This window comes from Lutra lutra, chromosome 2 (genome assembly GCF_902655055.1).
Source record: "Lutra lutra chromosome 2, mLutLut1.2, whole genome shotgun sequence".
Lineage (NCBI taxonomy): Eukaryota > Metazoa > Chordata > Mammalia > Carnivora > Mustelidae > Lutra > Lutra lutra.
The window spans coordinates 81,941,685-81,961,674 of record NC_062279.1 but is presented as its reverse complement, the minus strand read 5'-3'; the positions used below and the strand labels follow the sequence as shown (position 1 = coordinate 81,961,674).

General features: G+C 36.8%; 1 protein-coding gene across 1 annotated transcript in view; it reads left to right on the top strand.

The window, feature by feature from the left end:
• Window positions 1-19,990, top strand: part of GLRB (glycine receptor beta) — a 101,851-nt gene that overhangs the window by 3,194 nt on the left and 78,667 nt on the right. The window lies entirely within an intron of this gene.

The following is a 19,990-nucleotide window of genomic DNA, read 5'->3' as shown; positions in this document are numbered from 1 at the left end:
TTCCGTATGAGATAGGAACATTTTGGGAAGTTTATTTTGTTAAGAAAGGATATTAAAATTGGTATTTTGGGATGGATATCTGTCTGACCATGTGAGACTGGAAGTCTAGAGTCAGTATCATGTACATATAGGTTAGCATTAAATAAAGTTCCTGATTTAGAAGTATCTCTTGGTTTTCAAGTTTATTAGTCCTACTTATTTCAGTGCTGCAGAGTCTGATGTCAGGGCCAGATTTCTGTGTGTATTACGGGATGGCCCTGAGTTACATTCATGTGTCCCTCCTTAGCTGTCTGCCCAGTTGGATATGAAGTATCTGATGGGGTAGATTTAGGAATAATCACCATCTGCAATTATTACTATTCTTCAGTGTTCAGAGTTTTTGTGTCACAACCAGGAGATAAGCCTGTTAGGAAAATGGACGTTGTCAGGCCTTACTCCTCCCAAGGGAAAGGACACATTCTCATGTTTTAGCTCTTTTTGTATTTTTTACTTGATGAATGTTGGCATATTGATACAAACTGTTGCATACATGTTACAGTCATGGTGACTCTATGTGTGGGTCAGGCCAGCTTTAATCAGTCAGGTTTCTCTATATGTGGAAGTTGATAGAACTCTCTTCCACTACCTCTTGCCTGTCTCCCACCCCCCATCCCCAATCAAATGTCATGAATCAAAGAGTTCGGAAGATGGCAACACAAGTCTTAGAACTACCATATATCTTTTTTTTTTTTTTAAGATTTTAAAGATTTTAAGATTTTATTTATTTATTTGACAGAGAGAGACAGAGAGAGAGATCACAAGTAGGCAGAGAGGCAGACAGAGAGAAAGGGAGAAGCAGGCTCCCCACTAAGCAGAGAACCTGATTCCAGGCTTGATCCCAGGACCCTGAGATCATGACCTGAGCTAAAGGCTCTGCCTTCCCTGCAGAGCTTCCCTTCCCCCCAAGCTTTCTGATAAATTTCCTTTCAAAAACTTTAGAAATTTAAAACACATTAAGATATAAGAAATAAACTATAAATGAGAAAAAAATTGATTACGTCCTTGGATATGGTAAGCTTTTTATTTACAGCTTGAATTTGATGTTAACCTTCATTTATTGGTCTCTCCTCTTTCTATACAGTCGGCCTGAGTGATTCCATCCAAATCTATGGCTGTAACTACCATGTATTCACTGTTAGCTCCTAAGGCTCTATGTCCATCTCAGACTTCTTTGAAGAATGCCATATCCATACATCCAATATTTTCTACCTGGCTATCCTATTTTGACCTTAAACTCAACTTCAAATGATAACACCTGAATTCAGAAATCCTCCCCATCACTCCTGATGCAGGAGTAATGCATTCCTTATCTAGGAAATGCATTATCTAGGAAATGATACCATTATCTCTTTTACCAACCAAAATGCTGGGCATCTCCTTAGACCTTCTCTTTCTACTGAAGCATCTCAAATTCAGTAGTGTCCAAGACTTCTCAATTCCATCTTTCTCACCTCCAGAATATGTCCTTCATTTTCACTTCCCTGTGGGCACTGCGTTAATTACTTCTCCTCACCCATTTTCATGAACTCTTTATTAGTCTCCCTTCTTCTTGTCTTCCTCCATCAATTCATATTGGACCTGACCCTAGAGGATGTGTTCTAAATCTTCAGTCTAGGCAAGTAATTCTAATGCTTAGAACCCTTCAAGGGCCTCCATAGCTTTCTGTGGCTCCATAGAAAAAGCTCTTGCTGATCTGGCCTCTGGCTCATTTATTGGTTGCACATTTCTTGGCTCCACACACACAGCTCTTGCTGAACTGGCCTCTGACACCTCCATCTGTGTCTTTTTATCCAGCCCCCCTCACATATGAGTCAGGTCTCATATACACTTGATCTTTCACACCTCTTGGAAGTATGCTTTCCTTTACCTAAAATGCCAATGCTTTCCTTTTATCTTTAGTTAATTCCTGCCCCAGTGGTCTTGTCCAAATCTGTGGCTATAAATATCATCTTTCACTGTTGACTCTTCTTAGAAAACAATATTCAGCTGAGTAAACTGGAAGATCTAATTGGCTTTATTAAGAAATTCAAGAATTGGGCAGTATTCCATCTAGCAAGTAGAGAGATGCTCTGAAGAGTTATACAAAATGGAAGGTTTTTATGGGAAGGGCAATGTGGTAAGAAGTTATTAGCAAAAGAAAGGATTGCTTCAGGCAAGGCTACCTTCCCTTAAGGGGAAGAGCAAGGGATTTTATTGGGTGGATTACCTCATCTTTTGGGCGATGGAGAGGGCACATGTGACAGATTCCTCATTGATGCTGGTCAGGAAATTCCTGACTGACCAGTTAACACTACATTTTTAGGGTAGGTTGAAATGTAGTCAGGTAAGGTATTAGGTCCATATTTGGTCACTTGATTGAAGTGACACCATTTTGAGCCAGTGGTTTTCTTTTTAAGACACCTAAGTCTGTATGCCTGGCCCGGACCTCTCTCTGAAGAGCACCACACCCATATAACCAGATTTTAATCTGACTGACCCACAGTGACCTCAAACTCAAACCTTGGCTATCTCCTTTGGGAAATCTTTCCTAATCTGATAGTTTGATTTAGATAATTACACTCTATACTTCCATATTTCCCTAATTGTCTATCATGTTTATAATACTATGGCAATCATCAATTATAATTTTTGCTTTCCCCACCTGATTGTAAGCTTCTTGGGAGTAGCATCTAATTGACTCAATCACCAGAGATGATATCAATTTAGTGCATGACACAAAGTATACATACAATAAAAATTTGCTTAAAGAGTGAATAAAAATACAAAGATTTTTGGCTCTTATAAATCTTATATTTAGATTTTGTTAAGGAACTTGAATATAACTTATATAGTCCCTATCGACCATATTTAGAAGTATGGTCTCAGTATAGGGATAACTAGATAAGTTAACAACTGGGTAATTAGTGAAACATTTCCAACCTGGATGATGTTTCCTGATGAAATTTTGGCCTTATCATGTTTAACATTTTATCAATGACTAAAATAAGACTGTATGGAGGAGATACTTATCCAAACTGAGAATCGTGTGACTTAGGGACATAAAATGAATATCTGAGACAGAATTAGTATCCACTATGATCTTGAAGGGTCAAAGTAATGGACTGAAACTAAAAAAGATAGATGGAAGTATAAATTGCACTTTTGCCCAGAAATCATCTGTGCAAGTATAGGATGAGGGAAACACAGTATGGTAGAGATCATTTGAAGGAAAAAAATAGATAATACAGTAATGATTTATATACATATATATGTATTACATGTAAACAATATATATGATACAAATGAGTGTACATACTTAAATTAATATTTTTATTTTACCAATTTTATGTTTACTCTATTACTTCACTTAATAGGATGATATTTAAAGCAAGACTTACAGAGATTTCTTCATTGTGCTAGTTGTATTTTCAGGGGAGAGAAATAAGAACAATTGAGATCATTAAAATCATTATCATATTAGGGAGACTGAAAAAAACTGAGATATTTAAAGTTGTTTTCAAATCATTGAAAAACTATAATGTAGATGAGAAAGTAGACTTGGCAGTTGGCACCAATAATGAAAACCAGGACTAATAAGCTGAAGCTATGGGTAGGATATTTTTAGCTCTCAGGAAGAACTTTCTGATAAGAGTTCTGCCTAAATATAATTGACCGGGAAGGGAAGTAGTAGAGTTCTATATGACTGGTGTCACTTGGCATTGAGGGGTAATTATTTGGCAGACATTTTATAGAAAGTTTGAACATTGGTTGGGTGGTTAGACCAGATGGTGATTCTTAAGGTCATTTCAATTTGTCAGATTTTTAAGATTCTTTGATTCTAATATATTGTATTTGATTATGGCCTTACTATTGTCCAATAGAATGAGATAGAATAATTTGAAAATTTTATCTCAATATATGTTTAGACAGATCTGCCTTTATTTTTGGTGCATTGCCTTGGGATGCGCTACCATATAAAGTAAATATTAGCTTGGTCCTGTATTAATAATAAGGATTTAAAAAGCTTCAGTAGTAGAATTTCATCTTGGAATTTCATGAATAATCATATTTTAAAAGTATCTCTTTCAAACCCAGAAAATACTTCTCTTTTCTGATCTAAACCAATAGGCAGAAGTATGTCTTACATAGTGATTGGGGGATGGCAGACATAAGTGATCCAATTAATGCTTACCATAATTTATAAGCAGGTGTAGGTTTGCAAACTTATATTTATATGTGTATTATATATGAAACCAGAACATGTTAAAATATACTTTCAGTGTTGCCTGAGTGGCTCAGTCAGTTAAGCATCTACTTTCAGCTCAGGTCGTTATTCTGGGGTCCTGGGATGGAGCCACGCATCAGGCTCCCTGCTCAGTGGGGAGTCTGCTTCTCCTTCTGCTGCTCTCTCTCTGTCAAATAAATAAATAAAACCTTTCAAAAAATAAAATAAAATACACTTGCAGAATTTTTGTTTGAATAAACAAAAATAAAACAAGACAGAATTATCTCAGGAAAAACATTACTTGTCATTTCTATTTGTGTTCCCAGCAGATATAATAACATTTCTAAATACTGAATTTAGGGGCACCTGGGCCACTCAGTTGGTGAACTCTTGATTTTGAACTCTTGATTTTGGCTCAGGTCGTGATCTCAGGGTTGTGAGATCCAGCCCCATATTGGGCTCTGTGCTCTGCTGGAAGTCTGCTTGAGATTCTCCCTCTCCCTCTACCCTCCCCCACTCACATGTGCTCTCTCCCATGCTCTTCTCTCAAGTAAATAAACAAATCTTTAAAATTAATACATACATACATACTGAATTTGACCAGGCTGTAACCTCTTGGCACGTGCTGCCATAGTTTACTATCATTGAGCTTAGGGAACCTTCCACCATTTGTTGAGGACTATTTGAATTTCAAGTGTCTGATAGCTTATAGTAACTGCACTAATATGTTTACAAGTTAAATTTAAAATCACTTTTCTCCTACTTGGCCCAAACTTGTATCTTAGGTATGGAGAAGCTTAATAATGAGCCCTAAATTAATGCTAGGTGAGGGCTGCTATTACTTACATTAGTTTGTGGTCATGTTAACATGAATTTATCCTGTCTTCTTCATGATCTTTCCTCCAGACCATTGGTACTCTACCTTTAAAATCACGACAAGGAAATTTTTACTGTGATTCTGTGTGCACTAATGGAAAAATTATGATTTCTTTATATTAGTTTGTTCATATACTAAAAAAAATGTGGGTTAAAGTGTTGCTCTCTGTTATGAGAAATTTTTTGTCTCCTTTAGAGAGATACTGTACCACTTGATAATAATATTTGTACCCATCAGTTTTATGTGGTAGAAGGGTAGGAATACTGAATAATCAAAAAGCTACTCTGTATTGTGTAAGTATACTATTAGCCATTTTCTTCCTATTCTAATTTACTTACCTACTATTGATTTATAGAATAGAATAGGTTGATTTTAGTTTAGTTCTAGTTTCTTCCTAGTGGAAATGTTGAAGATAACTACATTGGCCAAAAGATGAAAGGCAATTGCAAAAGGGTATGGGTAATCTTGGTAATGAATACGGTTGGAAATTGCCTACATTATTCTTACTATAACATATTTAGGTTGAATATTTCACTGATGTTCAGTTATATATTTTCTTACTACCTATTGAACAGTCCCAGCTGAGTGGCATGCTTTTCTTTTGCCATCGGCTGAATTAATGATCTCCCCTTTCCAAATAATTTCCCAGGTTTTAAAACTGGCATCCTCATTACTCTAGCTACTCAGGCATGAAATTTAAATGGAACCTGTCTTTCTTTCTCTTAGAATGATTTCCTATATCTGTCATGTTCATTGCATCTCCACTTACCATCATTTTGAACAGTTTTCATCAATATTTTTCTAATTATTTACCCTATTTTTTTCTGTTCATTATCATTCATTTTGCATATGGTTTCCATTTTCATCTTGTTAATATTATATTCAAGACCCACAGTGTCTTCTTATTGCCTGATGGGTCCCAGTGCAGACTCTCTACTTTGACTTTCAAGGGCCTCTCTAATTTGCATCCCAAACTTTATGTGAAACTACCCTATTTTATTTTATTTTTCCTTTTGTAGATTTTTTTTTCTCATCTGTTTTTTTGTTGTTGTTGTTTTAAATTTAATTTTTTTTCAGTGTTCCAAAATTCATTATGTACCACACCCAGTGCTCCATGCAATACGTGCCCTCCTTAATACCCACCGTCAGGCTCACCCAACCCTCTACCCCCGTCCGCTCCAAAACCCTCAGCGTGTTTCTCAGAGTCCACAGTCTCTCATGGTTTCTCTCCCCATCCAATTTCTCCCAACTCACTTGTTTTAGAAAGGCTGATCTGTCCTTGCTCCTAAACTTCTTTTGCCATTGTTTATGCTTAGACTTCTTTATGTGTAGAATGACAACTTCCTGCATAGTCCTTCAGGACTCATCTCAAGTAGTACCTGGTCTTATGAAAGTTTTAAAATAATTAGAAGTTTCAGTTGAGAATAAGATTAATATAAATTGATAGTATGTGATGGGTATTTAATACTTTGGTCTTGGACACTGATAGAAATACTACGTTTAGAAAGGAAAAAAAAGTTAATATGGTGGGTATAATTTCTGGTTGCCATTGTGTGTGGTGGTTAGAATTACATCAGAGTTTGTTCAGGGAATCATGATCAGGGTTTGAAGGAACATGAAAATTTGTTGTTTGATCAATTGCACTGTGGGTTGTTTTTCTTGAAAAATAGAAGAATAATTACTTGCTGCTTGAGGAATTATCACATGAGGTAAACTTGACTTCTTTTGTATGATGTCAAGTTACAGAACCAAGACCAAAGAGAAACATTGAGGAAGACAAGTTCAATTTTAAAGGATATGATAGAACTGTCCAAAAATAAAATGAATTTCTTTGGGTGGTTCTTTGTTGCTACAGTGATTAAACATAGTTTGGGTAGGGATATTACCCAAGTCAAGCATCACTGGAAAGTTACAGAATGTGAAAGTTCTTTTTGTCCTCAAAATTTCATGAGTCTATGATTAGAACGTATGTTCACTCCCTCTTCTTTTTTTTATTTTTTAAAAATTTTTTTAAAATTTATTTATTTATTTATTTGACAGACAGAGATCACAAGTAGTCAGAGAGGTGTCAGGGAGAGAGAGGAGGAAGTAGGCTTTCTGCAGAGCAGAGAGCCCGATGTGGGGCTCGATCCCAGGACCCTGGGATCACGACGTGAGCCGAAGGCAGAGGCTTTAACCCACTGAGCCACCCAGGTGCCCCTTCACTCCCTCTTCTTGATCTTTTGAATCCCTTTTGACCATACTGTATTATTTTTAAAGATTTTATTTATTTATTTGACAGAGAGAGACACAGCGGGAGAGGGAACACAAGCAGGGGGTTTGGGAGAGGGAGAAGCAGGCTTCTAGCCAAGCAGATATCCCGGTGTGGGGCTCGATCCCACGACCCTGGGATCATGACCTGAGCTGAAGGCAGACACTTAATGACTGAGCCACCCAGGCTACCCATACTGTATGTTTTGACATTTGATTTTATTTAATACAAGTATTCTTTATATGATATCTTTTATTTTCTAGTTGAACTGTATTATGTATGTATTAACTCTAATACATGTATATATACACATCTAATATATATATGTGTATATATACACATACACCCATCTCATCTCAAATATTTACAATTTATTTAGATTGTTAACACAATGTATTAACTCTAACCATATATAACAAGTGTGTTCATACACACTTATTATGTAGCATACATAAATGAGACTCTTATGCAAAGAATCTTGAAGTGGGCAAAACATAAAAGTGTGTGTGTATATATATATTCATGCATGTATGTTTAACCTATATGTGAAAGTGTGTGTGTGTGTGTGTGTGTGTACACAGATACATACATAGTTTTATATTCTGCTTGCTTCAAAATTCTTTCCTTAAGAGCCTCACTTATGCTTGCTAAATCAAGCGGAATAAAATGGGTCACTGACTCTAAAGAAAAAAACAAGTCTTTTGATTGGTCAGTGGCTCACTGGAACTGTGATTAAAGGTAGCACTTCTAAACCTGTATTAAATGTTTAAAGTTCCCTTTGTATGTCTGCTAACTCATGATGGCATGGTAGTATAGGAGAAAGAACACTGCTGTATCTCAATTAGAACTGTTGTTGAGTGGCTTTATGACTTTCAGTAATTCACTAATTTTAGGGGGCATCTCATTTGTATAAGGAGGTTTGATCCCAGTGGTCTCCTAATTTCACTCATTCATTCATTTATGACAGCTGTATCTTGTAAGACTTTATCAAGTTTTATTCATGATTTTATTCATGATTCTTTATATCCTGTGTTAACTATTTTTGTTTTTGTCACTGTTTTGCTTTCAGATTCAAAACCAGTCAAGCCAAACCAACAGAAAAATACACAAAACTCTGTTTCTTGACCAAGTTAATTACAAAGAGATCTAAATTTCGAACTTGGTTTATCAAAATGTAAGCATTTAACTGAATCCCAAAGTAGAATAATGTATGCGGAAGTTGAACTGTTTGCTTTCTTAGCTTACCAATTTTTCACAAATTAAAGAGTTTAACTTATGAAAATGTACTTTTTTTCCCTTTTTGGAGATGAATAATACAATAATATAGTAAAGTCTTTTCAGAATATATTTGCAGAACTCTTCTCTATTCTCTTTGTGCTACTACCTAAAAGAGGCACATCGCTTCTGTGTTCCAGAAAGCAGAGAACCTTTTTAAATGAGTTCCTTTACCATAGATATTTCATGGAAATTTACAGTTAGAATTCATGAAGCAAATTATTCAAATTTATGTACATGCAAATAGCTCCTCTGAGAGATGATGTAAATACAAAATAATATTTCTAGAGCTCTGATTGGAATAACGGCAAAACACTGATTAAATCACTAATAGAATATGTTGGGTAACTTGAAACATCTGACCTTTATTAGTCCTCTTGTGAGAGAACAATAGTATGAATTTGTGATATTTAGGGAAGATTACTATTCTGATTCCTGAGAATAACCTATAAAAAGGCCAACTTATTAATGACTGGATGTGTAGTGAGTATTCTTCTCCACTGATAGTTAGCTTTCCATTATACCATGGGGGTGGCTGACAAAACGATCCAGGGGTCTAACTGTAACACTCCTTAATATCATCCAGAAGTTTCGTACTCATTTGATTATAATATTTTTGGCTTAATTCTACAGATGTAGATGTTTTCAGTTATTAAGAATCTGTATTGATTTATTTTGTGTGGTGATCTAGTCTTGGCTGGGTCCTCACTATGTTTCCAATAATCCTTGTACTTGGCCCTTAGTGCTCTATTTTTCTCTCTGTCTCTCTAATAATTGTATCATCCTTTATCCTGAATCTTAGCATACACGCTTAGCTTTTGCTTAAAAAAAAAAATAGAAGCCATTGGGCAGGAACTTGACCAGTGTCTCCCTGTCTTCACGCTAAAGCTACCTATAACATTATCCTTTCTTTTCTCCTTTGCTTCTGACTTAACAGGAAGTGACTTCTTTTGTTCAGTCCCTGTTCCATCTCTTCCACCCTTTTCTGACACCTATCTCTATTATCTTACCTTTGCTGTCTCAACTTTTCAATATGCTTTTCTTCTTTGGCTCTTTTTTTTTTTTTTTTTCCTCTGAGGGCTTACAAAATTACAGAAGGGTCTCTCAGTTGAGAAAAAAAGAAAGTTTTTATAGTCCTGTTGCATTAACTTTGTTTTGTTTTCCCTGTGTTCACTGCCATATGTCTTAAACTAATTGACTACAATGGTCTATACTTTCTCAGGGATATTCATTATTTATTTTTCCCTTCCCTTCCTTTTCCTTCACTTCCCTTCTCTTCCCTTTCCTTTCCTTTCCTTTCCTTTCCTTTCCTTGAATTTCTTTAAATTATGAAAGCCGTACACTATTGGGGTAACACATGAAACAATATGTACCACTTAGTATTCTGAATACTTACTCTCCTGTTGACGTTATCTCCTGCTCCATTGTACTTTTTGGCAAAGATACTTTATTCCTTTTAACCAAATCTACTGACTTTTCTTTGAGTCCTTCTATTACTTGGTAAGAACTAATGATTGTATGTTACATCCTGACACAGTCTCCTGCCTGACCCACCCAGCTTTTGGCTACTAGTGCTTGACCCACTCCTGGAGCTATTTTTCTACCTCTCTGACTACAACTGATTAGCCATCTTCACTTGCTATTCCTTTTTGTCTGTCCTGAAATACTGGCTTTTACCAGATATTCATTCTTGGTCCTTTTAGTTTCTTACTCATCAATTTTCCCCTGAGTAATTTCTGCTTTATCTGTAGCTCCTTCCACATCTTTACCTCTAGGTGTAACTACTCCTGTGAGTTCCCGATAATTATTTTCAGTATCCTACTGGACCCCAGAGTTAATGTATGGAACCAGCCCTTCCGTCTGCGTTTCTCAGCTTTGTATGCAGTCATTCGTGAGAAACAGCTGAAGCAACTTTCTTCCATGAGATGTCTCCCTGATTATCTCATCAGTTACTTATCCTGTTGATTCTTGTTTAGAAATGACTCTTGCATCTGGCTGTTTGTCCCCATCCCCACTAGTATGGTCTTCGCCAGGCTCTCATCATTTCACCTGGAATCTCTTATTGCAATTACTTACCTGGAAGCCTGAATTCTGTCCTGTCTTCTCCACTTTAGTTCATATTGCATGGCAGTGGCTCTCAAATTGTTGGTCTGGGCACCCCTTTATAATCTGAAACATTGTTAAGGACACAAAGAGCTTTAGTTCCTGTGAGTTATAGCTACTCATACAGCCTTATTATAAATTGAGACAAATTTTTTAAACATTTATTAAATCACTTAAAATAAGCCTACTCATCACACGTTAACATAAACAACTTAATTCTTATGAAAATAACTATATTTTCAAAAATAAAAATAGTAGGGAGAGTAACCATTGTTTAACATTGTTGCATATCTCTTTCAGGCTGGCTTAAGGGAAGACAGCCAGAGTCTCATATTGGCCTTGTGATATATTGCTTTGATTGAAATAAGTAAAGAAAATATGACATCAGACATGTAATTAGAAAAGGGAAGAGTATTTTAATAGCCTTTCCATAGCTGAATATTCTTTAATGCCATGTCAAAATTTAACAAGTGATAGTTGCAGTGTAAATTCTGAAATCAGATTAGTGAACACTCTATTTTCTGTTGCAATAAAATCCACTCGTTTTACACTTTTTCTTAGAGTTTCTTACTTTTATTACTGTTCACATTTTTTTGGTGTCTTAATTATTTTCAAACAATTTAATTTCCGCTTTTTTTCCAGTTTTATTGAGATGTACTTGACTTATAACATTGTATTTGTCTAAGGTGTACAACATAGTTATTTGATATATGTAAATAGGGTGAATGGATTATAATTAAGTTTAGATAATATCCATTAAACCTCACAAAGTTACACATTTTTTTTCTTGTGATGAGAACTTTTAAGATTCACTCTCTCAGCAATTTTCAAATATACAGTATAGTCTTATTAACTGTAGTTACAGTGAATGGCTATTCTGCCCAAACCTGATTTTATAACATCCTGCATTGGTCATTAGGAAAATATAGGTATGCTGGACTTTGCAAATGTTGACACATTTCCTTATAGAATATCAAAAAGTCACATCCATTTAATGTCACTTCTGATCTCATTGGAAAGTCTATTAAGTATTGAAAAGCTGTCAGGGTCATGGTGATGAATATTAAGTTTCCCCAAATTCCACATTTTGTGTGAAAATTTACATTATTTTATTGGCAACAAATGCTATTCCCTTTTTAATTTTTGTTGAAGTTGTAAGCTGTCTTGATTTGCTGTTGAAAAGTTATTTGTTAAATATCTTAAGACTAAATGCCCATAGCTTTTCTGTGGTGTTCCATGAAAATACCTAGTTTAGCTAAGAACATCAGTCACCTGAGTGCTTTTCATAGGAACAGTTAACATAGTTCAGTATGCCGCAGAAGTGCTGTATGGATACTTCCCATTTTTTCACACAGAATATTAAAACAATGTGGGCTAAAATTTTAAAATTCAATACACTTAGAATTTTTTAATTGCTCCTTCAAGAACATCACTTATGAACACTATTTTTAAATTATTTATTTATTTAATTCCTGCTAGCATGCAGTAGTAAAGAATACAATGACTATTAGTGCAGATTAATATTATTTTCTTGATTTGTGCAGCAGCAGTTTTATCCACTATTGCTTTTGCACCATCAGTGCAAATGTCAGTATTGTGAAACAAAGTAAATAGTATTTTAAAATAATTATTATTATTATGAAAATAGTTTTGACTCTGTGGACCACTAGAAAAGGTCTTGGGTACCTTCAGATCCTTGTGGACTACACTTTGAGACTTACTGTTTTATAGTGTCAACAGGTTTGTAATGCTCAATGTATATGCAAACATTTATTTCTCTCTCTTTTTTGAAAGATGTATTTATTTGATTAAGAGTGTTGTGGGGAGGGGCGCCTGGGTGGCTCAGCGGGTTAAGCCTCTGCCTTAGGCTCAGGTCATGATCTCAGGGTCCTGGGATCAAGCCCCGCATTGGGCTCTCTGCTCAGCAGGGAGCCTACTTCCTCCTCTCTCTCTCTGCCTGCCTCTCTGCCTACTTGTGATCTCTGTCCATCAAATAAATAAATAAAATCTTTATTTTATTTATTTATTTCAGTAATTCTAGTATCATCTTTTAGTTGCTTTGTACAGTCAATCTGTCTCTCTTTCCGTGTGTATATATGCAGGTGTTTGTGTCTGTCCATGTAGGTGTAAACACACATACAGTTAAACCCAAAAGTTGTTTATGTGTGTATTGTTTTAAACATTCTGAATCCCAATATGCATACAGAAAAATGCACTAATCATAAGTATACAGCTTAAGTTCACATTTAACCATGTAATCAGCACTTGAGACCTAGAGATAGCACATTACTCAAAAGCTTAGAAGCCACTTCATGTCCTCTTCCAATTATTCATTGCCTTCCTGAAGATTACCATACAGTATATTAAACTTGCCTTTCAACTACATATAAATGGAATAATCCAGTAAATATCTTTAATGAGTAACTTATTTTGTTCATTTTACCTATGAGATTCATCTGCAATATTCAGTAGCTCATTACTGCATAGTATTCTATGAACCACTACACTTTATTTTTCTCGTCTACTTTGGAGACTTTGGGTTGTTTCCAAATACATGGACATACACAAAAATAAAGACTTTTATTAAGGACATATGAAAAACTAGAGATTATTGAGAAAAAAGGCAGGCAACCTAATTGAAAATGACTAAAAGTCTATAGACAAAAGGCCATGAGCATCTTCACTAGTGATTAAGGAAATGTGAATTAAAATCACAATGGGATACTATTACACATCTGCCAGAATGGCTAAAATTAAAAAAAAAGTGGGGGGAATACCAAGTGTTAGTCAGAATGTGAACTACAGCTCTCAAACACTGCTGGTGAAAGTTCAGATTGGCATAACACTAGGTAAATTGACAGCATCTAAAAAAAACCCTGAAAATTCATATTCCCTATCATTCAGCCATTCTGTTTCTCTCTCTCTATATATATACACTCAGTGGCAATGTGTACATATTTACTCAAAGATATGTACAAGAGTGTTCTTAGAAACACTATATGTAATTACCAAAAATATGATTCATTTTTTAAAGTTTGGATGTGGTTTTTTTGATTCAAAAAATACAAATTTTTAGATAAAATAATATTTGGCATTGCATAAAGAATTAGAACTTTGGTAATACTAATATAGATGTCTAGAATGAGAATTATATGAAAAAGGTGAAAGAGCCATTTGGAGCTGTGGTTAAAATATTCAAGATAAAGATGGACTCCTGTAAGTTATTTCTGGAAGTGTGCGTCTTCTTGCTTATCAAAATTAGGTAGGTATAGTCAATGCTGGCTTATCATTGGAATGGAAGAAAGTAGTTTTTTTTTTTTAAGTATTTTTTTAAGACTTTATTTACTTGACAGAAATTAGAAGTAGACAGAGAGGCAGGCAGAGAGAAAGGGGGAAGCAGGCTTCCGTTGAGCGGAGAGCCCAATGTGGGGCTCGATCCCAAGACCCTGAGATCATGACCCGAGCCGAAGACAAAGGCTTAAACCACTGAGCCACCCAGGTGCCCCTGGAAGAGAATAGTTTTAAAGGTAGCTTTAAATAAAAGGCTCAAGGGCCCCTGGGTGGCACAGTCAGTTAAATGACTGACTCTTGGTTTCGGCTCAGGTGTTAACTTCAGGTTGTGAGATCAAGCCCTGTGTTAGGCTTCATGCTTGGCGGGGAGTCTGCTTGGGATTCTCTCTACTTGTGCTTTCTCTCTCTCTCAAGTGAATCTTTAAAAACAGACAAGTGGTGGGGCGCCTGGGTGGCTCAGTGGGTTAAGCCTCTGCCTTCGGCTCAGGTCATGATCCCAGTGTCCTGGGATCGAGCCCCGCGTCGGGCTCTCTGCTCCGCGGGGAGCCTGCCTCCACCTCTCTCTCTCTGCCTGCCTCTCTGCCTACTTGTGATCTCTGTCTGTCAAATAAATAAATAAAATCTTTAAAAAAAAAAAAAACAGACAAATGGCAAAATCATTACTCTTTTGAATACATCTATATTATTTCACAATTCTTAATGCAAATTTTCAACTTAGAATAAACAATCTCTTTCTGACCCTTAATGAACATACTGTCTACTTCTCATTTCATGTCTTAAAAATTAATCACTTTGGGGCGCCTGGGTGGCTCAGTGGGTTAAGCTGCTGCCTTCGGCTCAGGTCATGATCTCAGGGTCCTGGGATCGAGTCCCGCATCGGGTTCTCTGCTCCGCAGAGATCCTGCTTCCCTCTCTCTCTCTCTCTGCCTGCCTCTCCATCTACTTCTGATCTCTCTCTGTCAAATAAATAAATAAAATCTTTAAAAAAAAATTAATCACTTTTTCACTTAATCTTTATTGAGCATTTAGTTTGTGCCAGGCACTGACCCAGGTGCTTGGGATATAGCTGAGACCAAAACAAAGTTCTTTGCCCTCAGGAAGTTTGATTCTAGTAAGAGACAGAACATGAACATGTAAACATGAATTTTTTTAAAATTAAATTTTTTTTCAGTGTTCTAAAATTCATTGTTTCTGCACCATACCCAGTGCTCCATGCAATACGTGCCCTCCACAATACCAGCAATCAGTGCTGTGGGGAAAAATAGAGCAGGATAAGGAGAATCGGGGGTGTGAGGGAATTGCTATTTTATGCATGTTAGTTAAAAATATCTTTCTGATAAGGTAAGATTTGAATAGAAAGCTAAAAGAAGTAAAGAAGAAAGCCATGGCAATCTCTAGAGGAACATTGATTAAGGGAAAGAGACACCCAATACCAAAGTCCTGAAGCAGGCTTTATGTGTTCAAACAACAGTCTGGAGTCCAAGAACAGAGTGATGATGGAAGAGTCAGAAAGCTTATAGGTCACTGTAAGGGTGATTCTCATGCTTTGTGTCTGAGCAACAGAAAGCATGAAGTTTTTTCATTTACTGAGAGGTCTATCAAAGATTACATTAAGAGTAGATAGATAGGAAGTGAGGGAAAAATCAGGAGTTTGGTTTTGGTCCAATCATTTGGGGGTCTCTATTAGACTTTAAAGAGGAAATGTCTCCTAAGCTGTTGAATATAGATCAGAAATTCCAGGGAATGGTGCAGTCTGGAGGTATAATTTGCAAGTTATAAATTAATGATGTGGATGAGGTCGTGTAGAAAATGTCTTAGGAAAGTAAAAACATCTGAGAAATGACTGGAGATGACGTTGAAGAAATGAAGAACAGCAGGCAAAGGTGAATGGGAAGGAGCAGCTAGTGAAAGAAAGACTGGAATTAAAGGGCGTGTCTTTTACTTGAACTCAAGTCAAATTAAAAAAATCTTTTAAGAAGGTGGGTAGGGAATAATAATGTCAGATACTGCTGTTAGCTGGAGAGAGGTGAACATTGAGAATAGGTCATTACATTTGACAACATCATTGACCTTGATAAGACTTTTTTCTATAGATGGTTACAAAACTCGCTATATTGGATTTAATAGACATTAGTGAAGAAATGGAGGCTGAGGGGCGCCTGGGTGGCTCAGTGGGTTAAGCCGCTGCCTTCGGCGCAGGTCATGATCTCAGGGTCCTGGGATCGAGTCCCACATCGGGCTCTCTGCTCAGCAGGGAGCCTGCTTCCCTCTCTCTCTCTGCCTGCCTCTCTGTCTACCTGTGATCTCTGTCTGTCAAATAAATAAATAAAATCTTTAAAAAAAAAAAGAAATGGAGGCTGAAAGTATTAAAATTCTTCTGAGGAATTTTGATGTAAAAGGAAGCAGAGTAGTAATGAGCTATAGTCAGAAAGAAGTTAGGGTCAAGAGGAAAGTTTTTACAGATGGGGGATGATAAAGGATATTTACAAGGTGGTGAAAAGGTTCTGGTAAAAAGAGAAAGCTCGTGATGCAGGAGAGCAGGGACAGTTGCTGGAGTGATTCCACAATGGCAGAAACTCACAAAGAAGTAGAAAATGTAACCTTCAGTAGCATTTTTATCTTTTTTTTTCCAGCTTGTCTACAAGGTTCACAATGGTGGAAGAAAAGTAGACAATTGTTTTGTTTAAGAGTCTTATTACATGGGAAACATAAAAAGGGACTTCATCTGGTAACAGTATATTGCACTTACTATCCTTGCCACTTATTCTGGGCTAGAACACAGATGCCAAAACAAAATCTTCTGATATACACCAGTGCGTCAACTATATTTCTCTTAAGTCTCCATTACATAACCATGCAGGATCTGTACAACCCACACAGGTTTTAATTGACTGATACTTCTATACCATGCAGTAGATAACTGGTTATGGTTCATTGGTCTGTCTCTGTGGGCTCCAGAAGATTAGTTTACAGAGCTGCAGATTGTTATTTTTTCCATATACTTGTTTGTCTTTGGAATCCCGTTTCTAAGCCATATTGCACAAATTGCCTTTCAACAGTGTGTGAAATTTTAGGGAAAAAACCGCTTGAACAGGAATATTAATTAAGGCTTTCTTTTTTTCCCCAATTCTTTTGTTTTATTTCTTTCAGTGTTCCAGAATTCATTGTTTATGCACCACAGCCAGTGCTCCATGCAGTACATGCCCTCCATACTATCCACCACCAGGCTCACCCAACTCCCCACCCTCTCCCCTCCAAAACCCTCAGTTTGTTTCTCAGAGTCCACAGTCTCTCATGGTTTGTCTCCTCCTCCGATTTCCCTCAACTCCCTTCTCCTCTCCATCTCCCAATGTCCTCCGTGTTATTCCTTATGCTCCACAAATAAGTGAAACCATATAATAATTGACTCTCTCTGCTTGACTAATTTCACACAGTATAATCTCTTCCAGTCCCATCCATGTTGATACAAAAGTTGGGTATTATCCTTTCTGATGGAGGCATAATATTCCATTGTATATATGGACCATATCTTCTTTATCCATTCGTCTGTTGAAGGGCATCTTGGTTCTTTCCACAGTTTGGTGACTGGGGCCATTGGTGCTATGAACATTGGTGTACAGATGGCCCTTCTTTTCACTACATCAGTATTTTTGGGGTAAATACCCAGTAGTGCAATTGCAGGGTCATAGGGAAGCTCTATTTTTAATTTCTTGAGGAATCTCCGCACTGTTCTCCAAAGTGGCTGCACCAACTTGCATTCCCACCAACAGTGTAAGAGGGTTCCCCTTTCTCCACATCCTCTCCAACACACGTTGTTTCCTGTCTTGCTGATTTTGGCCATTTTAACTGGTGTAAGGTGGTATCTCAATGTGGTTTTGATTTGAATCTCTCTGATTGCTAGTGATGATGAACATTTTTTCATGTGTCTGTTAGCCATTTGTATGTCTTTTGAGAAGTGTCTGTTCATGTCTTTTGCCCATTTATTGATGTAATTATCTGTTTTGTGTATGTTGAGTTTGAGGAGTTCTTTATAGATCTTGGATATCAGCCCTTTGTCTGTAGTGTCATTTGTGAATATCTTCTCCCATTCTGTGGGTTGCCTCTTTGTTTTGTTGACTCTTTCCTTTGCTGTGCAAAGGAACTTGATGAAGTTCCAAAAGTTCATTTCCACTTTTGTTTCCTTTGCCTTTGGAGACATATCTTGAAAGAAGTTGCTATGGCTGATGTCAAAGAGGTTACTGCCTTTATTCTCTAGAATTTATAATTAAGACTTTCTTTGGATAGCAGTGATCTTATAGAGGAAGAAATAGAATTTATAAGACATGAACTGTTCTTATTTTTACATATTAATCTAAACTCTTCATATTTAAATAAAATAGAGGTGGTATTTTTGAAATAGAGGTTTTTTGAGCTCTTCCCATAGAAATGACTGATTGTTTATTTACCTATTAATTAGGACAAAGCACTTTTATTTAAATAGAGAGGCAAGTTATTAAAATTCTAATTTGTAATTTCATAATTCTTTAATCTTAGCTCATGAAAATTCTTAAATCTCTACTTCAGTTAAGTCTGCCTGTTTCAATTCATAATCACCTTCTGTATATGAAAGTCTTTTATGCCTATGTGATGTCCTACCAGAATCCAAATTATAGAAATCATAATTGATTATTTGGTATTAAGGAGCATCTTGCTACTTTAAACTTCAAAAATGTAATTACTTGTATTTAATTTTAAGTAAATATTAACATTTACTTTATTAATTAAATAAATAGTCTATAATTACCTACCTTTTCTGTTAAAAAGGACCACTAAGAGCAGTTAAAATTTAATTTAGTTTATCAGGAAGTTGAAGTAGGATTCTTTCTGACTCAGTCTTGGATGAAGCGCTAAAGGCCACAAACAAAATGATAGGTGCCTCGATGGCCTTACTGGGTTAAGACTGAGACCAAGTAGAAGAAATTCTTTGGAGAAAGTTGCTGGAGCCCAGTGGCATTTTCCATACCCTTTGCCACTGGAGATGGGAGGAAAATGTATTTCCTCATTCTCAAATCCTAGTGAGAGGCAGAACCATATCTGTCCCCTGTATTTTGGGGGGCTCATAGTAGACTGGTTTCTGACTCACATCAGAGAAGTCAAAGGCAGGGCTGTGACCATGGGTTAGAGGAGATACAGCAGAGAGAAGAGGGCTACCACAGGAGATTCACTTTCTGTTTGTCAGGAAAAAGAATACTTGAGTAGTCGCTTGACTCTATGATAGAGACCAAGAGAAGTAGACAGTGACAGCGAGAGCAAAGTGAGCAAGAACATGCCCACTTGATGTTTAAATGGTATTTTTTTTTAAAGATTTTATTTATTTATTTGACAGAGAGAAATCACAAGTAAGCAGAGAGGCAGGCAGAGAGAGAGAGGAGGAAGCAGGCTCCCAGCTGAGCAGAAAGCCCGATGCGGGGCTCGAACCCAGGACCTGGGATCATGACCTGAGCCGAAGGCAGCAGCTTAACCCACTGAGCCACCCAGGCGCCCCCCACTTGATGTTTAAAACCAAGGAACTTTGCTCCAAAGGGCCTAGGAGTGTGTTGAAACCCAGTAGTGGGTCTGTGAGGTGTGGACTGCAGAATACCTGGGGTGAAGGTTAGAATCAGGAGCTGTTGGCTGAAGAAAAGCCATGGCCATTTCATGGTCATTGAAATGAGAGGTTCTCAAAGAGAGGATTTTGAGAAACCCACAAATATGCTGTAAACTAACAAGGCAGGAGAACAGAACAAAAGCTAGTCTAGCCCGCAGCACCTTTCTGAGGAAGGCTTGTCTAGGGGAGGGAGGGCATATCATTTTTGAATCAAGCTGAGGATTTTTATTATTACCAGGGACTGGGCAACTGAATTATAAAAGTGACAATTCTAGAGGGACTTAAAGTGCCATGGAGACCTTTTATTATCTGAGAGTGACTGTA